Genomic DNA, 20,159 nt, shown 5'->3' on the forward strand with positions numbered 1-20,159 from the left:
CTTTCCAATGATCAAAATGTATTCATTAGAGTGTTCTATAAACACCATGTAAGTTTCATAACCCTTACATAACAAATAACAAATAAAAAATGCAAAATAAGGTTTAGAAGCATATTGATATAATTTTTGTCACTTCTAAAATAAGCTTCAACCAGTGTCACAGGGATGCGTTGAAGTTTTGCATGATATATTTTTAAAGATATGATATTTCTAAACAATCTGTCTGAAGAAAGCAAGGCGATTGAATGCGTATTTTTACTAATGTAACAAAAAAATAACAAAAATGCTTCATGTGGGGCAAAATGGACAGATGCTTTTGACATACGGCGCTTTGTGAGGCTATGGTGTGGTATTTGTCGCCTCAATAATGATGATAGGCACAGTTTCAGAATTCGATTTTGTAGATTAAATCATGTAAAAACTGTTTTAATTTCGATAACATATTTTTGGAAGAATTTTAAGGGCTTTCCTGAACAGCAAAACGAACGATAGAACGAAAATACATTTCACGAAACGTGCGCAAAAGCACAGACCATTACCTAAGCGCAGTTGTTGTGGCCAAGGTGGATTTAAAAATATCAGGTGGTGGACTCTAGTGCATTTTGACAATACGTCACTTGACGTAAGGTCCCCAGGATTCAAACTTTGTTTACATTTATTAAATTTGTTCATATAATTTATCTACCCCATTTTTCGATTAAACATTCTTTAAAAATATATTTTGGACTTCGCGAGTTCTTATTTAACATTAAAACATGGATTAAAGTGTGTTATTTTGTGTTATTCCGTGAATTTATTCTAAAATTCATTGTGTTTTCGACATTTTTGATGATAAAAATGAAGAAAGCATTATTTTTTTCAATTTTCACATTAATTCGTCATTATCTACGAGCCACATGGACAATTTACGTGAGATTAGAACTCTTACTCACATGATTTTAAATTTTGTGCATAAACAAATCATCAAATCTTTTGTTAATATATTTAGCGCGTTCTTTCGATTTCGTTTTGGAGTAATTACCCAACAGTCAAAAGCCGAAGATTTTATATTGACCTTTCACTTTTTCTATCTGTCTCTCGCTCTAATTTGAGCGATTTTCCCCTGATGAGTGTCCCCGAGCCTCCTCGTGTGGTTGTTGTTGTTGGAATTTGAAACCGAAACCCCTTCGTGCCCTGCCAAAATCACCCAACAGTCAAAAGCCGAAGATTTTATATTGACCTTTCACTTTTTCTATCTGTCTCTCGCTCTAATTTGAGCGATTTTCCCCTGATGAGTGTCCCCGAGCCTCCTCGTGTGGTTGTTGTTATTGGAAGTTGAAGCCGAAACCCCCTCGTGCGCTGCCAAAATCAGCGAAGAACGAAATCGAGTGGCTCAAGCGAAAGAACGAAAAAATGATGAACGAGTGTGCTGTGAGAATAACACACACGCACAAGGCGACACCCGAAATCTGGTGCGATACCGGCTTTCAGTGGAGCAAGTACACACATGCACACATTTGGCCACACCAGCGCTCTGTTCTAGTGCAGGTAGTTTTCTGCAGTCCACGGTGATACTACACACAGCCACGCACTTGGCGATACACGCTGTGTGGTGCGGTGCGGTGGACGTTCAGAATTCAGTGGTGCAAATACACACATGCATACACTTGGCGACACACGCTCTGGTGTGCGATGAGATTTGTGTTCTGTGTCCAGTGGTGCAAATATACACACACACGTACTTGGCTACACACGCAGTACGGCGCGGTTGGCTTGGCAGAAGCGCATACACACATTCACGCAGTAGGCTTCACTTTCAGTTGAGTGAGGTTGGTGCTTGTGTGGTGTTTCAGCGCTTGGCGGATAAACCCCGTAAAAAATGGAGTTTTGTTTAATTTGAGGTAAGTAAAAGTGATTAAAATTATCAACCAACATCCCCCCTTCTAATTAATATCATTTTTTTTCCATTTCATGTGTGTTTGACGGCGAACGGAGACAACAAAAACCTGTGGCTGTGTCGTAGTGTTGGAGCAGTGGCCCGTACAGAGCAGCGAGAAAAACCAGGAGCAACAGCGATGAGGAGCAGAAAGTGCTGTGCTGAATTTGTTTTTTTTTTTACTGTGCGAGTGTAAAAAGTGTTTTTTTTTTTTAAATTATGTGCGTTGATTTAGAATTAAGTGCAGTGATTGTTGTGCAAGTGTTGTGTTTTTTTTTGTATTATATGTTGGTTCGATATTCAATAAATCGAATTACGATAATATAATGGTGTGCACTGTATCATTTCGGAAAGAAATCCTGCCAAAAAAGGGGGAGGGGACTAATTAAACGAAGGTTCGCGCAGACCCCCGTTCGGGCTTTGCTTCGGCTTCGGGTTTGCTTCGGCTTCGGGTTTGCTTCGCCCAACAGTCAAAAGCCGAAGATTTTATATTGACCTTTCGTTTTTTCTATCTGTCTCTCGCTCTAATTTGAGTGATTTTCCCTTCGTGAGTATCCACGAGCTCCCTCGTGTGGTTGTTGTTGTTGGAAGTTGAAGCCGAAATCCCCTCGTGCGCTGCCAAAATCAACGAAGAACGAAATCGAGTGGCTCAAGCGAAAAAACGAAAAAAATGACGAACGAGTGTGCTGTGACAATAACACACACACGCACAAGGCGACACCCGAAATCTGGTACGATACCGGCTTTCAGTGGATCAAGTACACACATGCACACATTTGGCCACACCAGCGCTCTGTTCTAGTGCAGGTAGTTTTCTGCAGTCCACGGTGATACTACACACAGCCACGCACTTGGCGATACACGCTGTGTGGTGCGGTGCGGTGGACGTTCAGAATTCAGTGGTGCAAATACACACATGCATACACTTGGCGACACACGCTCTGGTGTGCGATGAGATTTGTGTTCTGTGTCCAGTGGTGCAAATATACACACACACGTACTTGGCTACACACGCAGTACGGCGCGGTTGGCTTGGCAGAAGCGCATACACACATTCACGCAGTAGGCTTCACTTTCAGTTGAGTGAGGTTGGTGCTTGTGTGGTGTTTCAGCGCTTGGCGGATAAACCCCGTAAAAAATGGAGTTTTGTTTAATTTGAGGTAAGTAAAAGTGATTAAAATTATCAACCAACATCCCCCCTTCTAATTAATATCATTTTTTTTCCATTTCATGTGTGTTTGACGGCGAACGGAGACAACAAAAACCTGTGGCTGTGTCGTAGTGTTGGAGCAGTGGCCCGTACAGAGCAGCGAGAAAAACCAGGAGCAACAGCGATGAGGAGCAGAAAGTGCTGTGCTGAATTTGTTTTTTTTTTTACTGTGCGAGTGTAAAAAGTGTTTTTTTTTTTAAATTATGTGCGTTGATTTAGAATTAAGTGCAGTGATTGTTGTGCAAGTGTTGTGTTTTTTTTTGTATTATATGTTGGTTCGATATTCAATAAATCGAATTACGATAATATAATGGTGTGCACTGTATCATTTCGGAAAGAAATCCTGCCAAAAAAGGGGGAGGGGACTAATTAAACGAAGGTTCGCGCAGACCCCCGTTCGCTTCGGCTTCGGGTTTGCTTCGGCTTCGGGTTTGCTTCGCCCAACAGTCAAAAGCCGAAGATTTTATATTGACCTTTCGTTTTTCTATCTGTCTCTCGCTCTAATTTGAGTGATTTTCCCTTCGTGAGTATCCACGAGCTCCCTCTGTTGTTGTTGTTGGAAGTTGAAGCCGAAATCCTCGTGCGCTGCCAAAATCAACGAAGAACGAAATCGAGTGGCTCAAGCGAAAAAACGAAAAAATGACGAACGAGTGTGCTGTGACAATAACACACACACGCACAGGGCAGAAATCTGGTGCGATACCGGCTTTCAGTGGAGCAGTAATACATGCGCTGGTGACACCACATTGCGCACTTCGGCGGTGCGCCACGCGGCATTACATTACGCTGCTGGTATTTGTGTTCTGTGCGGTGTAAATAACACACACGCTTGGCTACACACGGTACGGCGCGGTTGCTTGGCGAAGCGACACATCACGTAGGCTTTTTCTCAGTGATGGTGCTGTGTGGCAGTCAGCGCTGTAGTCAGCGGATAAACCCCGTAAAAAATAGAGTTTTGTTTAATTTGGGGTAATACCAATATCTCCCCCTTCTATTAATTCCTTTTGTGTGTTTCACGGCAAACGGAGACAACAAAAACCTGTGGCTGTGTCGTTGGTGCCCGCAAGCGGAACTAGGCGCGAGCGTGGAAAGCGTTGATTTTAATTTCGCGGTGTTTTTATGGCGTTAGAATTGCAGTGATTATTGTGCATGTGTTGTGTGTGTGTTTTTTTGTATTCTATGTTGGTTCGATATCCAATAAATCGAATCATGTTGATATAATGGTCCGCACTGTATCATTTTGGAAAGAAATCCTGGCAAAAAAGGGGGCTATTTTAACGAAGGGTCGTGCCGAACCCCGTTCGGGTTTTGCTTCGGCTTCGGGTTTGCTTCGGCTTCGGGACCCGACGGATCGGTTGAATAATTTCGCCAACTCAGCTTCAAAGCCAGCTTCAATCTCAGCGGATCTCTGAGTGCTGGTGACCGGTGGGCGGCTTCGGGACCCGACGGATCACTTGAATAATTTCGCCAACTCAAGTTCTTTTTCAAGCGCGTATTCAAGCGATCTCTGAGTGCTGGTGCCCGCCCACCGGTCACCAGCACTCAGAGATCCGCTGAGATTGAAGCTGGCTTTGAAGCTGAGTTGGCGAAATTATTCAACCGATCCGTCGGGTCCCGAAGCCGAAGCAAACCCGAAGCCGAAGCAAAACCCGAACGGGGTTCGGCACGACCCTTCGTTAAAATAGCCCCCTCCCCCTTTTTTGCCAGGATTTCTTTCCAAAATGATACAGTGCGGACCATTATATCAACATGATTCGATTTATTGGATATCGAACCAACATAGAATACAAAAAAAAAACACACACACACAACACATGCACAATAATCACTGCACTTAATTCTAAATTAATGCACATAATAAAAAAACACTTTTTACACTCGCACAAAGAAAAATTAAAATCAACACAGCACTTTCTGCTCCACATCGCTGTCGCGCCTAGTTCTTCTCGCTGCTCTGTACGGGCCACTGCTCCAACACTACGACACAGCCACAGGTTTTTGTTGTCTCCGTTTGCCGTGAAACACACATGAAATGGAAGAAAAATGATATTAATTAGAAGGGGGGATGTTGGTTGATAATTTTAATCACTTTTACTTACCTCAAATTAAACAAAACTCTATTTTTTACGGGGTTTATCCGCTGACTACCAAGCGCTGAAACACCACACAAGCACCAACCTCACTGGACTGAAAGTAAAGCCTACTGCGTGAATGTGTGTATGCGCTTCTGCCAAGCCAACCGCGCCGTACTGCGTGTGTAGCCAAGTGCGTGTGTGTGTATATTTGCACCACTGGACACAGAACACAAATCTCACCGCAAAGCAGAGCGTGTGTCGCCAAATGTATGCATGTGTGTATTTACACCACTGAATTCTGAACGTCCGCCGCACCGCACCACACAGCGTGTATCGCCAAGTGCGTGGCTGTGTGTTGTATCACCGTGGTGTGGCCAAATGTGTGCATGTGTGTACTTGCTCCACTGAAAGCCGGTATCGCACCAGATTTCGGGTGTCGCCTTGTGCGTGTGTGTGTTATTGTCACAGCACACTCGTTCGTCATTTTTTTCGTTTTTTCGCTTGAGCCACTCGATTTCGTTCTTCGTTGATTTTGGCAGCGCACGAGGGGATTTCGGCTTCAACTTCCAACAACAACAACCACACGAGGGAGCTCGTGGATACTCACGAAGGGAAAATCACTCAAATTAGAGCGAGAGACAGATAGAAAAAACGAAAGGTCAATATAAAATCTTCGGCTTTTGACTGTTGGGTAGTGTTAGTGTGATAGCACGGACTACCACTGGAAGCGTTAGCGCGGGACAGTGCTGTACAAGAAAAGGCTATGCTGCCACATATATGTCATTTTTTCGATAAAATCAATAAAAAAACAAAAATGCGGATACTAACAAAGAAATCTGTTCTATTTGCTAAGCTTTGTGTGCGGAAACCAATGGTTAACGGTTTTAAAACGACGTAAAGTCCCTCAACTATGGCGACCCCCCAAAGGCCCTTATCCACCACCTGATATAATTAATCCACCTTGGTTGTGGCCCATATTACCCCAGTGTTTTGACGATTCACAGTTCGTTTACATATGCCCATTTTGCCCCAGGGCTATGCCCATTTTACCCCGCGTGTCAAAATAACTTCTCGTAAAACATCAACTTTTATTTTACACTGTTCTCATGATGTTGAGTTGTACTCATTCCATTTGGAAATTTTAATCCATAGATACAGGGTGGAGGCATACATTAATGTAAGAAAAATTGTGTTTTGTGGCATATTTAATGGAATATTTAGTAAATTGCTTAACATGCCCATTTTGACACGCTTTCTGCTACTTTATATTTTATTAGGGATCATATTTGTCACTCTTATACATGTGCTCCTGACTTATTTTCAAATTCCAATTGATCTCATAAAATGATTATATTTGAATCATAAGCTTTACTAAATCATGATACAATTTTTGTATCCGAATATTTGATGGTAGTATTTAGAATTGTTGTAGTATTTAGAATTGTGAGCCGGTCTCGTAGTACAGTCGTCAACTCGTACGAGTTAACAACATGCCCGTCATGGGTTCAATCCCCAAATAGACCGCGCCGCCATACGTAGGACTGACTATCCTGCTATGGGGGGAGTCAATTAGTCACTGAAAGCCAAGCCCACAAGTGGGTACAGGCCGGCCTTGACCGACATCGGTTGTTGAGCCAAAGAAGAAGAAGAAGAATTTAGAATTTTGGGTACTCTTACTTTGGTGGGTTGTTCTAGAGTTTTAATTCTTTCTTTATAAAGTACTTCATATTTATTCCACGGCTCACATTGAATCTTGCGAGCGGATATCAGTGCTGCTACTTTGAATATAATATAGTAGGTTTTGCTATTGTTTTTGCCTTTTCAAAACATTGAATAAAATTATAGATACAATATATTATTTATCTGCTGTATTATACTACAATCTGATATAGAGTTACAGAATATATCGTAACATTAGTAAGTTAGTTGTAAAGCTGCATAAAGAGAGAGGAAGTTAGTGAGTGGGAGGAAGCAAAGTAAGAGAGAGAGAGAGAGAGAGAGAGAGAGAGAGAGAGAGAGAGAGAGAGAGAGAGAGAGAGAGGAGAGATGATTTAAGATGAGAGATTTAAGGAGAGATGTATTTATTTATATATTTATTTATTTCTGTAATTCTTGTCCGCCAATGTTGGCCCCACATTCGGCTCGGCTTATTTGCCCCATAATTCATGTTATGCTTATCTACATTAAAAAGGGATAATGAACGAGGACTACAGCGAGGAACGTGCATGTTCACTTTGCTTAATAGGCTTGGTGCGTCAATATCTCCTTTTAGCAGTTTGGTCATAAAGATTGTTTTAGCCTTTTCATGGCGCTTCTCAACCGTTTCTTCACCTAACAATAAGTATCATGTTCTACAGGGTAGCGTGTCATCATTTGGCCATCTAAGAACTTTTGTCTCGAAATGAGTCATTTTTCTTTTAACACTTTCAATGCGTTTGAGCCAGCGGTTAGTATATAGACTCCACACAATTGATCCATATTCTAAAATTGATCTGACTAGAATGTTAAACTCTTTTTTGAAACACAAAGGATCATTCAACTCTTTCGTCATTTGCCGTACTATATTAAACCTAGGGTTACTAAACCTTGGCTCTGCTGATAATAACTTCCATATGATTTGTAAAAGTTAATTTATCAAGTCTAGCAAGATACCACGATCGCGAATTGTAATGAAATCAAATAGACCAGAACAGGCATTAAAGCACCATATGGCACGAAGAGGGTAATAAGAGGGTTGTCTGCACCCAGAGCGGATCGCCGTCGGGGAATGGGCAGAAGAGCACGAGGACATAAGTTATGGGAGGAAACGTGAATTTGGATGGACGAGAGAAGGAAAGGAGAGTCTAAGGAGACACCTGAGCGTACGTGTTTCCAGTGTTTTAATGTGGATCGTGAAACTCAGCAGCTACACGGTGGAGGGTCCTGCACCAAGGGTCCTGTACGCCACTGGAACTATATTGTCGATATTATCATGAAATGTTATTTTCGAGTGAATTATTACTCCGAGATCTTTTGTACAGGTGGTTCGGTTCAGTCGATTGTCGCTTAATAAGTAACAATGAAGAAGAAGAGATAGAGAGCGGCTAAAGGAGATAACTTGACATTTATCTGCACAGCATAGGATAAGTTGGGAAGAACAGAGATTATATCATTAATGAAAAGAACAAACAGAAGAGTGCTCGATACTTTTCCTTGAGAAACACCGGAGAACGGATGGGGTGGGGGGATTCTGGAATGATTCTCTGTTTTATTAATTTTGTTTATGATGTATTGAAAAACTTACCCATGATGTTTTATTTTGTCAATTTGTCTCAATATTGTTTAACACCTTTCCTGCTATTTTTGTTATGACCTAACCTGATGGCCCCGAAAATCGACGCCGATGACACTTCACGGTCGTAGGTCGAAGTGTGCGTGCAATCTATCTGGAGTTTATCGAACGCGCGCTTGCATAGTTTCGTGTGTGCCACGATAAATAAGTCACGATAAGATGTGGTATTAGTAGTAGTATTTTGCATTTATTGTTTGATTCACGATTAATTATGTACGTCTACTAAAAGCGGTGTAACAAATTGTTTGGACGTAGCCATTTAGAAATGTTCAATGAAAGTATTGAAACGTTTAGATCAACGGTGTAAAAACGGGGAGTTAAAACTAACATATGCGCAAATCGAAGTTGATCATACAGTTACCTATTCGAATGATTTTTAAAATGTATATCTATGTTACTTATAGGTGAGAATGACTCACATGAACTACTAACAATAAACAACATGAATGTATCGTCTAGAACTTTTGGGAATTACCGACCTTTAAGAACCCAGCTACTCAGAGGAGTATATAGTGAAAACGATCCCATAACTACGATGGGTCTTAAATTCAACGCTCACTATGATTGTTTTGACTGGCATCATGGGACTAATTTAGGTTACTGTGCCTGCGTGTTTTTATACGGTCCTCTATGTGTTATATATTGCTAGTCTTAGGAGTTAGGGTAATCTCGAGTGAAAAGACAACTCTTTTCAAACAGTAGCATTTTAATAAATAAGATAATACCACACAATGATACACAATTCAAAACACACCAATGTAATATTAGACCATATTATCTTCAATGGTCATATGTTGGAGTACTATTGGCAGCCTTTCGCAAACCTTTCGCAACCAAGCACGATACCATGTACGAACAGCCATTTTGAACAGCTATGTGGAGCATATTTCGACCCTCATCATCTACACTGCCCAAATTTGATGTAAGATCAAGAAGATACGTGAATGCAGACATCGATTTCTTGTGACATACGTTTTTACCATTCGGAAGTAATCTCATGATCATTGCGATGAGTCTGTTGGTGATGGTCATATTGGTCTTGTGATGAATGTACCTGAGCATGAAGACGTTTCCTTCGTGAACTGCATAAGCCAGAAGAGCTTCCAGAACGTATCCATCATGCAGGATATCTTTTTCATCATATTCAGGCAACGATAATCCAACGTTGCTAGATGAGAGTACACAGCATACCTCAGGAGAAAGATCCTCGTTCAGTGGTGGAATGATTGGATCACAACAGTCGTCAGGAATATCGTTTTCCTCGTTCATAGGAATGTTTTGTTGGATACAGAGTTTTTGAAAAATAGCTTTGAATGAGGTAAGCTTGTTGTTTTGTATGGTATATTTGAGAGCAGAAATAAGCCCAACGATGTTGTTCATTTGAGGTAGAGGAATGTCACGATCTTCGATAAAATGAAATATTATTTTGTGAGCATTGTTTTCGAATGCTAGCTTGAAGAAGCGAGTAAACTCTTGCTCAGAAAGCTTAGAAGGATCGTTGATTTGCAATACAAATTGTTTGAATACTCCCAGAAAATCTTCAGCTATGCAAAACTCAAGCACTGTTTTAGAATCTAGTTCTTCGAGACGAGAGAAGATGTCAATGTGCTGTTCGTTGAGTAAATAATAGACAACTCGAATGTTAAGACGATTTGAAATTGGTTTGGATCTTTCATTTGACTGAAGCCATTCTCCATAATAATGTAGCCCATACAACAATGAACGCAAGTTGTTAGAAAGTATCTGTTGAAGAAGTATCTGTTCGTTGACTGTCGCTCCAGCTGATAATACTCTTGGGACTTTATCTTCGTATCGCATGGCGAATGCGTAATCCAAGGCACTCCATCCAAACAGATGGTCTGTTGTGTTAATGGACTGAACGGACATCTTATCGAGCAACAAGTTTACTATTTCCAATGATGGGTACGTAACTGCAAGGTAAAGAGGCAATCGACCCACAGCATCTTTCACCAATGCAGTTGATGGATTATTTGTCAGTAGCCCGCGAACTTGAGTTGATGATTGATTTACAACAGCCATGTGAAGATCATGTTCTTTGCTTTCTCTTAGAATGATTCGATTGAACAAGTCACGCATTTGATTCAGTTGAGGATTCCAATATGCCCACGAATGGAAGAAACTCTCGTTTCTCATGCGGTTCTTATTGTCGTTCATCCAACAAGCCGCGAAGTACTCAGCAAGTATTCGATGAGTAAACTGAGTAATGTCATTTTGAACTTCTTTGATGAACATAGTCTTTTCATTGCCCTCAACTATGAGTTTCATACATTCCAAAGCTTCCTGTTTTTCAAGGTTATCCAACAGCTTCGCTATAGCTTGTTTGTCAATCAAAAACATCCATGCCAGCAAACCGTATTGGTTTTTGGTTAGCCTGATCGTATTTGTTGTGTCTTGAGCTCCATCAATTTGAATGGAGTAGTTCTCAGTTACCTCACGGTCGTTCCTGTGTATCATGTTATCCAACAAATCAAACCAAACCATTCTGCAATGTTTCAACAAATACTCCAAGATTTTAACAGAGCGATTCTCTTCCTCATTCAAAACAATGTAATGAAACACATTCCAGCCATTTGATGCGTTTACATTAGCCAAGTTGAATCCCTTAGAAATCAAACAATGCATCATGAAGAAACAACCATTTTGAGCAGTCATGTGGAGCAGATTTCGACCCTCATCATCTACGCTATCCAGATCTGTTGTATGAACGAGAAGATACATGAAAGCAGGCATCGATTTCTTGTGGCAAACGTTTCTACCTTTCGGAAGCAATCTCATGATCATTGCGATGAGTCTGTTGGTGATGGTCATATTGGTCTTGTGATGAATGTATCTGAGCATGAAAACGTTCCCTTCGTGAACTGAATAAGCCAGAAGAGCTTCCAGAACGTATCCATCATGCAGGATATCTTTTGTATCATATTCAGGCAACGGTAATCGAACGTTGCTAGATGAGAGTACACAGCATACTTCGGGAGAAAGATCCTCGTCCAGTGGTGGAATGATTCGAGCACAATAGTCGCCAGGAATATCGTTTCCCTCGTTCATAGGAATGCTTAGTTCAATGCAGATCTGTTGAAATATAGCTTTGCATGTGGTAAGCTTATTGTTTTGTATGGTATATTTGAGAGCAGAAATAAGCCCAGCGATGTTGTTTATTTGGGATAGAGGAATGTCACGATCTTCGATAAAATGAACTACTATTTCGTGAGCATTGTTTTCGAATGCTATCTTGAAGAAGCGATTAAAGTCTTGCTCAGAAATCTTAGAAGCATCGTTGATTTGCAATACAAATTGTTTGAATACTTCCAGAAAATCTTCAGCTATGCAAAATTCAAGCACTGTTTTAGAATCTAGTTCTTCGAGACGAGAAAAGATGTCAATACGCTGTTCATTGAGTAGGTAATCGATAACATGAATGTCAAGACGATTTGCAATTGGTTTGGAACTTTCGGTTGATTGAAGATATTCTCCATAATAATGTAGCCCATACAACAATGAACGCAAGTTGTTAGAAAGTATCTGTTGAAGAAGTATCTGTTCGTTGACTGTCGCTCCAGCTGATAATACTCTTGGGACTTTATCTTTGTATCGTGCGGCGAATGCGTAATCCAAGGCACTCCATCCTAAAAGATCATCTGTTGTGTTAATGGACTGAACGGACATCTTATCGAGCAACAAGTTTTCCATTTGACTAGATGGGTACGTAACTGCCAAGTGAAGAGGCAATCGACCAACTGCATCTTTCACCAATGCAGCTGATGGATTATTTGTCAGTATCTCGTCTCCTAGATCATCTGGTTGATTTACAACAGCCATGTGAAGATCATGTTCTTTGATTTCTCTTAGAATGATTCGATTGAACAAGTCACGCATTTGATGCAGTTGAGTATTCCAATATGCCCACGAATGGAAGAAACTCTCGTTTCTCATGCGGTTCTTGTTATCGTTCATCCAACAAGCCGCAAAGTACTCAGCAAATATTCGATGAGTAAACTGAGGAATGTCATTTCGAACTTCTTTGATGAACATAGTCGTTTCATTGCTCTCAACTATGAGTTTCATACATTCAAAAGCTTCCTGTATTTCAAGGTCATTCAACACCTTGGCTGCATTCTGTTTGTCAAGCAAAAACATCCATGCCAGCAAGCCGTACAGATTTTTGGTTAGCCTGATCGTATTTGTTGTGTCTTGAGCTCCATCAACTTGAATGGAGTAGTTCTCAGTCCTCTCACATTCGTTCCTGTGTAGCATGTTATCCAACAAATCGAACCAAACCATGTTGCAATGTTTCAACAAATACTCCAAGATTTTACCTGAACGATTCTCTTCCTCATTCAAAACAATGTAATGAAACACATTCCAGTCATTTGATGCGTTTACTGTAGCCGGGTCAAATCCCTTAGAAGTCAAACAATGCATCATGAAGAAACAACCATTTTGAGCAGTCATGTGGAGCAGATTTCGACCCTCATCATCTACGCTATCCAGATCTGTTGTATGAACGAGAAGATACATGAAAGCAGGCATCGATTTCTTGTGGCAAACGTTTCTACCTTTCGGAAGCAATCTCATGATCATTGCGATGAGTCTGTTGGTGATGGTCATATTGGTCTTGTGATGAATGTATCTGAGCATGAAAACGTTCCCTTCGTGAACTGAATAAGCCAGAAGAGCTTCCAGAACGTATCCATCATGCAGGATATCTTTTTCATCATATTCAGGCAACGATAATCCAACGTTGCTAGATGAGAGTACACAGCATACCTCAGGAGAAAGATCCTCGTTCAGTGGTGGAATGATTGGATCACAACAGTCGTCAGGAATATCGTTTTCCTCGTTCATAGGAATGTTTTGTTGGATACAGAGTTTTTGAAAAATAGCTTTGAATGAGGTAAGCTTGTTGTTTTGTATGGTATATTTGAGAGCAGAAATAAGCCCAACGATGTTGTTCATTTGAGGTAGAGGAATGTCACGATCTTCGATAAAATGAAATATTATTTTGTGAGCATTGTTTTCGAATGCTAGCTTGAAGAAGCGAGTAAACTCTTGCTCAGAAAGCTTAGAAGGATCGTTGATTTGCAATACAAATTGTTTGAATACTCCCAGAAAATCTTCAGCTATGCAAAACTCAAGCACTGTTTTAGAATCTAGTTCTTCGAGACGAGAGAAGATGTCAATGTGCTGTTCGTTGAGTAAATAATAGACAACTCGAATGTTAAGACGATTTGAAATTGGTTTGGATCTTTCATTTGACTGAAGCCATTCTCCATAATAATGTAGCCCATACAACAATGAACGCAAGTTGTTAGAAAGTATCTGTTGAAGAAGTATCTGTTCGTTGACTGTCGCTCCAGCTGATAATACTCTTGGGACTTTATCTTCGTATCGCATGGCGAATGCGTAATCCAAGGCACTCCATCCAAACAGATGGTCTGTTGTGTTAATGGACTGAACGGACATCTTATCGAGCAACAAGTTTTCCATTTGACTAGATGGGTACGTAACTGCCAAGTGAAGAGGCAATCGACCAACTGCATCTTTCACCAATGCAGCTGATGGATTATTTGTCAGTATCTCGTCTCCTAGATCATCTGGTTGATTTACAACAGCCATGTGAAGATCATGTTCTTTGATTTCTCTTAGAATGATTCGATTGAACAAGTCACGCATTTGATGCAGTTGAGTATTCCAATATGCCCACGAATGGAAGAAACTCTCGTTTCTCATGCGGTTCTTATTGTCGTTCATCCAACAAGCCGCGAAGTACTCAGCAAGTATTCGATGAGTAAACTGAGTAATGTCATTTTGAACTTCTTTGATGAACATAGTCTTTTCATTGCCCTCAACTATGAGTTTCATACATTCCAAAGCTTCCTGTTTTTCAAGGTTATCCAACAGCTTCGCTATAGCTTGTTTGTCAATCAAAAACATCCATGCCAGCAAACCGTATTGGTTTTTGGTTAGCCTGATCGTATTTGTTGTGTCTTGAGCTCCATCAATTTGAATGGAGTAGTTCTCAGTTACCTCACGGTCGTTCCTGTGTATCATGTTATCCAACAAATCAAACCAAACCATTCTGCAATGTTTCAACAAATACTCCAAGATTTTAACAGAGCGATTCTCTTCCTCATTCAAAACAATGTAATGAAACACATTCCAGCCATTTGATGCGTTTACATTAGCCAAGTTGAATCCCTTAGAAATCAAACAATGCATCATGAAGAAACAACCATTTTGAGCAGTCATGTGGAGCAGATTTCGACCCTCATCATCTACGCTATCCAGATCTGTTGTATGAACGAGAAGATACATGAAAGCAGGCATCGATTTCTTGTGGCAAACGTTTCTACCTTTCGGAAGCAATCTCATGATCATTGCGATGAGTCTGTTGGTGATGGTCATATTGGTCTTGTGATGAATGTATCTGAGCATGAAAACGTTCCCTTCGTGAACTGAATAAGCCAGAAGAGCTTCCAGAACGTATCCATCATGCAGGATATCTTTTGTATCATATTCAGGCAACGGTAATCGAACGTTGCTAGATGAGAGTACACAGCATACTTCGGGAGAAAGATCCTCGTCCAGTGGTGGAATGATTCGAGCACAATAGTCGCCAGGAATATCGTTTCCCTCGTTCATAGGAATGCTTAGTTCAATGCAGATCTGTTGAAATATAGCTTTGCATGTGGTAAGCTTATTGTTTTGTATGGTATATTTGAGAGCAGAAATAAGCCCAGCGATGTTGTTTATTTGGGATAGAGGAATGTCACGATCTTCGATAAAATGAACTACTATTTCGTGAGCATTGTTTTCGAATGCTATCTTGAAGAAGCGATTAAAGTCTTGCTCAGAAATCTTAGAAGCATCGTTGATTTGCAATACAAATTGTTTGAATACTTCCAGAAAATCTTCAGCTATGCAAAATTCAAGCACTGTTTTAGAATCTAGTTCTTCGAGACGAGAAAAGATGTCAATACGCTGTTCATTGAGTAGGTAATCGATAACATGAATGTCAAGACGATTTGCAATTGGTTTGGAACTTTCGGTTGATTGAAGATATTCTCCATAATAATGTAGCCCATACAACAATGAACGCAAGTTGTTAGAAAGTATCTGTTGAAGAAGTATCTGTTCGTTGACTGTCGCTCCAGCTGATAATACTCTTGGGACTTTATCTTTGTATCGTGCGGCGAATGCGTAATCCAAGGCACTCCATCCTAAAAGATCATCTGTTGTGTTAATGGACTGAACGGACATCTTATCGAGCAACAAGTTTACTATTTCCAATGATGGGTACGTAACTGCAAGGTAAAGAGGCAATCGACCCACAGCATCTTTCACCAATGCAGTTGATGGATTATTTGTCAGTAGCCCGCGAACTTGAGTTGATGATTGATTTACAACAGCCATGTGAAGATCATGTTCTTTGCTTTCTCTTAGAATGATTCGATTGAACAAGTCACGCATTTGATTCAGTTGAGGATTCCAATATGCCCACGAATGGAAGAAACTCTCGTTTCTCATGCGGTTCTTGTTATCGTTCATCCAACAAGCCGCAAAGTACTCAGCAAATATTCGATGAGTAAACTGAGGAATGTCATTTCGAACTTCTTTGATGAACATAGTCGTTTCATTGCTCTCAACTATGAGTTTCATACATTCAAAAGCTTCCTGTATTTCAAGGTCATTCAACACCTTGGCTGCATTCTGTTTGTCAAGCAAAAACATCCATGCCAGCAAGCCGTACAGATTTTTGGTTAGCCTGATCGTATTTGTTGTGTCTTGAGCTCCATCAACTTGAATGGAGTAGTTCTCAGTCCTCTCACATTCGTTCCTGTGTAGCATGTTATCCAACAAATCGAACCAAACCATGTTGCAATGTTTCAACAAATACTCCAAGATTTTACCTGAACGATTCTCTTCCTCATTCAAAACAATGTAATGAAACACATTCCAGTCATTTGATGCGTTTACTGTAGCCGGGTCAAATCCCTTAGAAGTCAAACAATGCATCATGAAGAAACAACCATTTTGAGCAGTCATGTGGAGCAGATTTCGACCCTCATCATCCACACTGTCCAGAGCTGTTGTATGATCGAGAAGATACATGAATGCAGGCATCGATTTCTTGTGGCAAACGTTTTTACCTTTCGGAAGTAATCTCATGATCATTACGATGAGTCTGTTGGTGATGGTCATATTGACCTTGAGATGAATGTATCTGAGCATGGAAACGTTCCCTTCGTGAACTGAATAAGCCAGAAGAGCTTCGAGAACGTATCCATCATGCAGGATATCTTTTTCATCATATTCAGGCAACGGTAATCGAACATTGCTAGATGAGAGTACACAGCATACCTCAGGAGAAAGATTATCGTCCAGTGGTGGAATGATTGGAACACAATAGTCGTCAGGAATATCGTTTCCCTCGTTCATAGGAATGCTTAGTTGAATGCAGAGTTGTTGAAATATAGCTTTGCATGTGGTAAGCTTATTGTTTTGTATGGTATATTTGAGAGCAGAAATAAGCCCAGCGATGTTGTTTATTTGGGATAGAGGAATGTCACGATCTTCGATAAAATGAACTACTATTTCGTGAGCATTGTTTTCGAATGCTATCTTGAAGAAGCGATTAAAGTCTTGCTCAGAAATCTTAGAAGCATCGTTGATTTGCAATACAAATTGTTTGAATACTTCCAGAAAATCTTCAGCTATGCAAAATTCAAGCACTGTTTTAGAATCTAGTTCTTCGAGACGAGAAAAGATGTCAATACGCTGTTCATTGAGTAGGTAATCGATAACATGAATGTCAAGACGATTTGCAATTGGTTTGGAACTTTCGGTTGATTGAAGATATTCTCCATAATAATGTAGCCCATACAACAATTGACGCAAGTTGTTAGAAAGTATCTGTTGAAGAAGTATCTGTTCGTTGACTGTCGCTCCAGCTGATAATACTCTTGGGACTTTATCTTTGTATCGTGCGGCGAATGCGTAATCCAAGGCACTCCATCCTAAAAGATCATCTGTTGTGTTAATGGACTGAACGGACATCTTATCGAGCAACAAGTTTACTATTTCCAATGATGGGTACGTAACTGCAAGGTAAAGAGGCAATCGACCCACAGCATCTTTCACCAATGCAGTTGATGGATTATTTGTCAGTAGCCCGCGAACTTGAGTTGATGATTGATTTACAACAGCCATGTGAAGATCATGTTCTTTGCTTTCTCTTAGAATGATTCGATTGAACAAGTCACGCATTTGATTCAGTTGAGGATTCCAATATGCCCACGAATGGAAGAAACTCTCGTTTCTCATGCGGTTCTTGTTATCGTTCATCCAACAAGCCGCAAAGTACTCAGCAAATATTCGATGAGTAAACTGAGGAATGTCATTTCGAACTTCTTTGATGAACATAGTCTTTTCATTGCTCTCAACTATGAAATTTATACATTCCAAAGCTTGCTGTGTTTCAAGGTCATTCAACACCTTGGCTGCATTCTGTTTGTCAAGCAAAAACATCCATGCCAGCAAGCCGTATTGGTTTTTGGTTAACCGGATCGTATTTGCTGTGTCTTGAGCTCCAGCAATTTGATTGGAGTAGTTCTCAGTTACCTTACGGTCGTTCCTGTGTAGCATGTTATCTAACAAATCAAACCAAACCATTTTGCAATGTTTCAATAAATACTTCAAGATTGTACCAGAGCGATTCTCTTCCTCATTCAAAACAATGTAATGAAACACATTCCAGCCATTTGATGCGTTTACTGTAGCCGGGTCAAATCCCTTAGAAGTCAAACAATGCATCATGAAGAAACAACCATTTTGAGCAGTCATGTGGAGCAGATTTCGACCCTCATCATCCACACTGTCCAGATCTGTTGTATGATCGAGAAGATACATGAATGCAGGCATAAATTTCTTGTGGCAAACGTTTGTACCTTTCGGAAGTAATCTCATGATCATTACGATGAGTCTGTTGGTGATGGTCATATTGACCTTGAGATGAATGTATCTGAGCATGGAAACGTTCCCTTCGTGAACTGAATAAGCCAGAAGAGCTTCCAGAACGTATCCATCATGCAGGATATCTTTTGTATCATATTCAGGCAACGGTAATCGAACGTTGCTAGATGAGAGTACACAGCATACTTCGGGAGAAAGATCCTCGTCCAGTGGTGGAATGATTCGAGCACAATAGTCGCCAGGAATATCGTTTCCCTCGTTCATAGGAATGCTTAGTTCAATGCAGATCTGTTGAAATATAGCTTTGCATGTGGTAAGCTTATTGTTTTGTATGGTATATTTGAGAGCAGAAATAAGCCCAGCGATGTTGTTTATTTGGGATAGAGGAATGTCACGATCTTCGATAAAATGAACTACTATTTCGTGAGCATTGTTTTCGAATGCTATCTTGAAGAAGCGATTAAAGTCTTGCTCAGAAATCTTAGAAGCATCGTTGATTTGCAATACAAATTGTTTGAATACTTCCAGAAAATCATTAGCTATGCAAAACTCAAGCACTGTTTTAGAATCTAGTTCTTCGAGACGAGAGAAGATGTCAACATGCTGTTCGTTGAGTAAATAATCAACAACACGAATGCTAAGACGATTTGCAATTGGTTTGGAGCTTTCGGTTGACTGAAGCCATTCTCCATAATACCCAATGCCAGTCAAGATATGACGCAAGTTGTTAGGAAGTATCTGTTGAAGAAGTATATGTTCGTTGACTGTCGCTCCAGTTGATAATACTCTTGTTACATGTGTTTCGTATCGCTTGGCGAATGCGTAATCCAAGGCACTCCATCCAAACAGATGGTCTGTTGTGTTAATGGACTTAATAGACATCTTATCGAGCAACAACTTTACTATTTTCAATGATGCGTACGTAACTGCCAAGTGAAGAGGCAATCGACCCTCAGCATCTTTCACCAATGCAGCTGATGGATTATTTATCAGTATCTCGCGAACTAGACCAAGGGATTGATTTACAACAGCCATGTGAAGATCATGTTCTTTGATTTCTCTTAGAATGATTCGATTGAACAAGTCACGCATTTGATGCAGTTGAGGATTCCAATATGCCCACGAATGGAAGAAACTCTCGTTTTTCATGCGGTTCTTGTTATCATTCATCCAACAAGCCGCAAAGTACTCAGCAAGTATTCGATGAGTAAACTGAGGAATGTCATTTCGAACTTCTTTGATGAACATAGTCGTTTCATTGCTCTCAACTATGAGTTTCATACATTCAAAAGCTTCCTGTATTTCAAGGTCATTCAACACCTTGGCTGCATTCTGTTTGTCAAGCAAAAACATCCATGCCAGCAAGCCGTATTGGTTTTTGGTTAACCGGATCGTATTTGCTGTGTCTTGAGCTCCAGCAATTTGATTGGAGTAGTTCTCAGTTACCTTACGGTCGTTCCTGTGTAGCATGTTATCTAACAAATCAAACCAAACCATTTTGCAATGTTTCAATAAATACTTCAAGATTGTACCAGAGCGATTCTCTTCCTCATTCAAAACAATGTAATGAAACACATTCCAGTCATTTGATGCGTTTACTGTAGCCGGGTCAAATCCCTTAGAAGTCAAACAATGCAT

This window comes from Anopheles arabiensis, chromosome 3 (genome assembly GCF_016920715.1).
Source record: "Anopheles arabiensis isolate DONGOLA chromosome 3, AaraD3, whole genome shotgun sequence".
NCBI lineage: Eukaryota > Metazoa > Arthropoda > Insecta > Diptera > Culicidae > Anopheles > Anopheles arabiensis.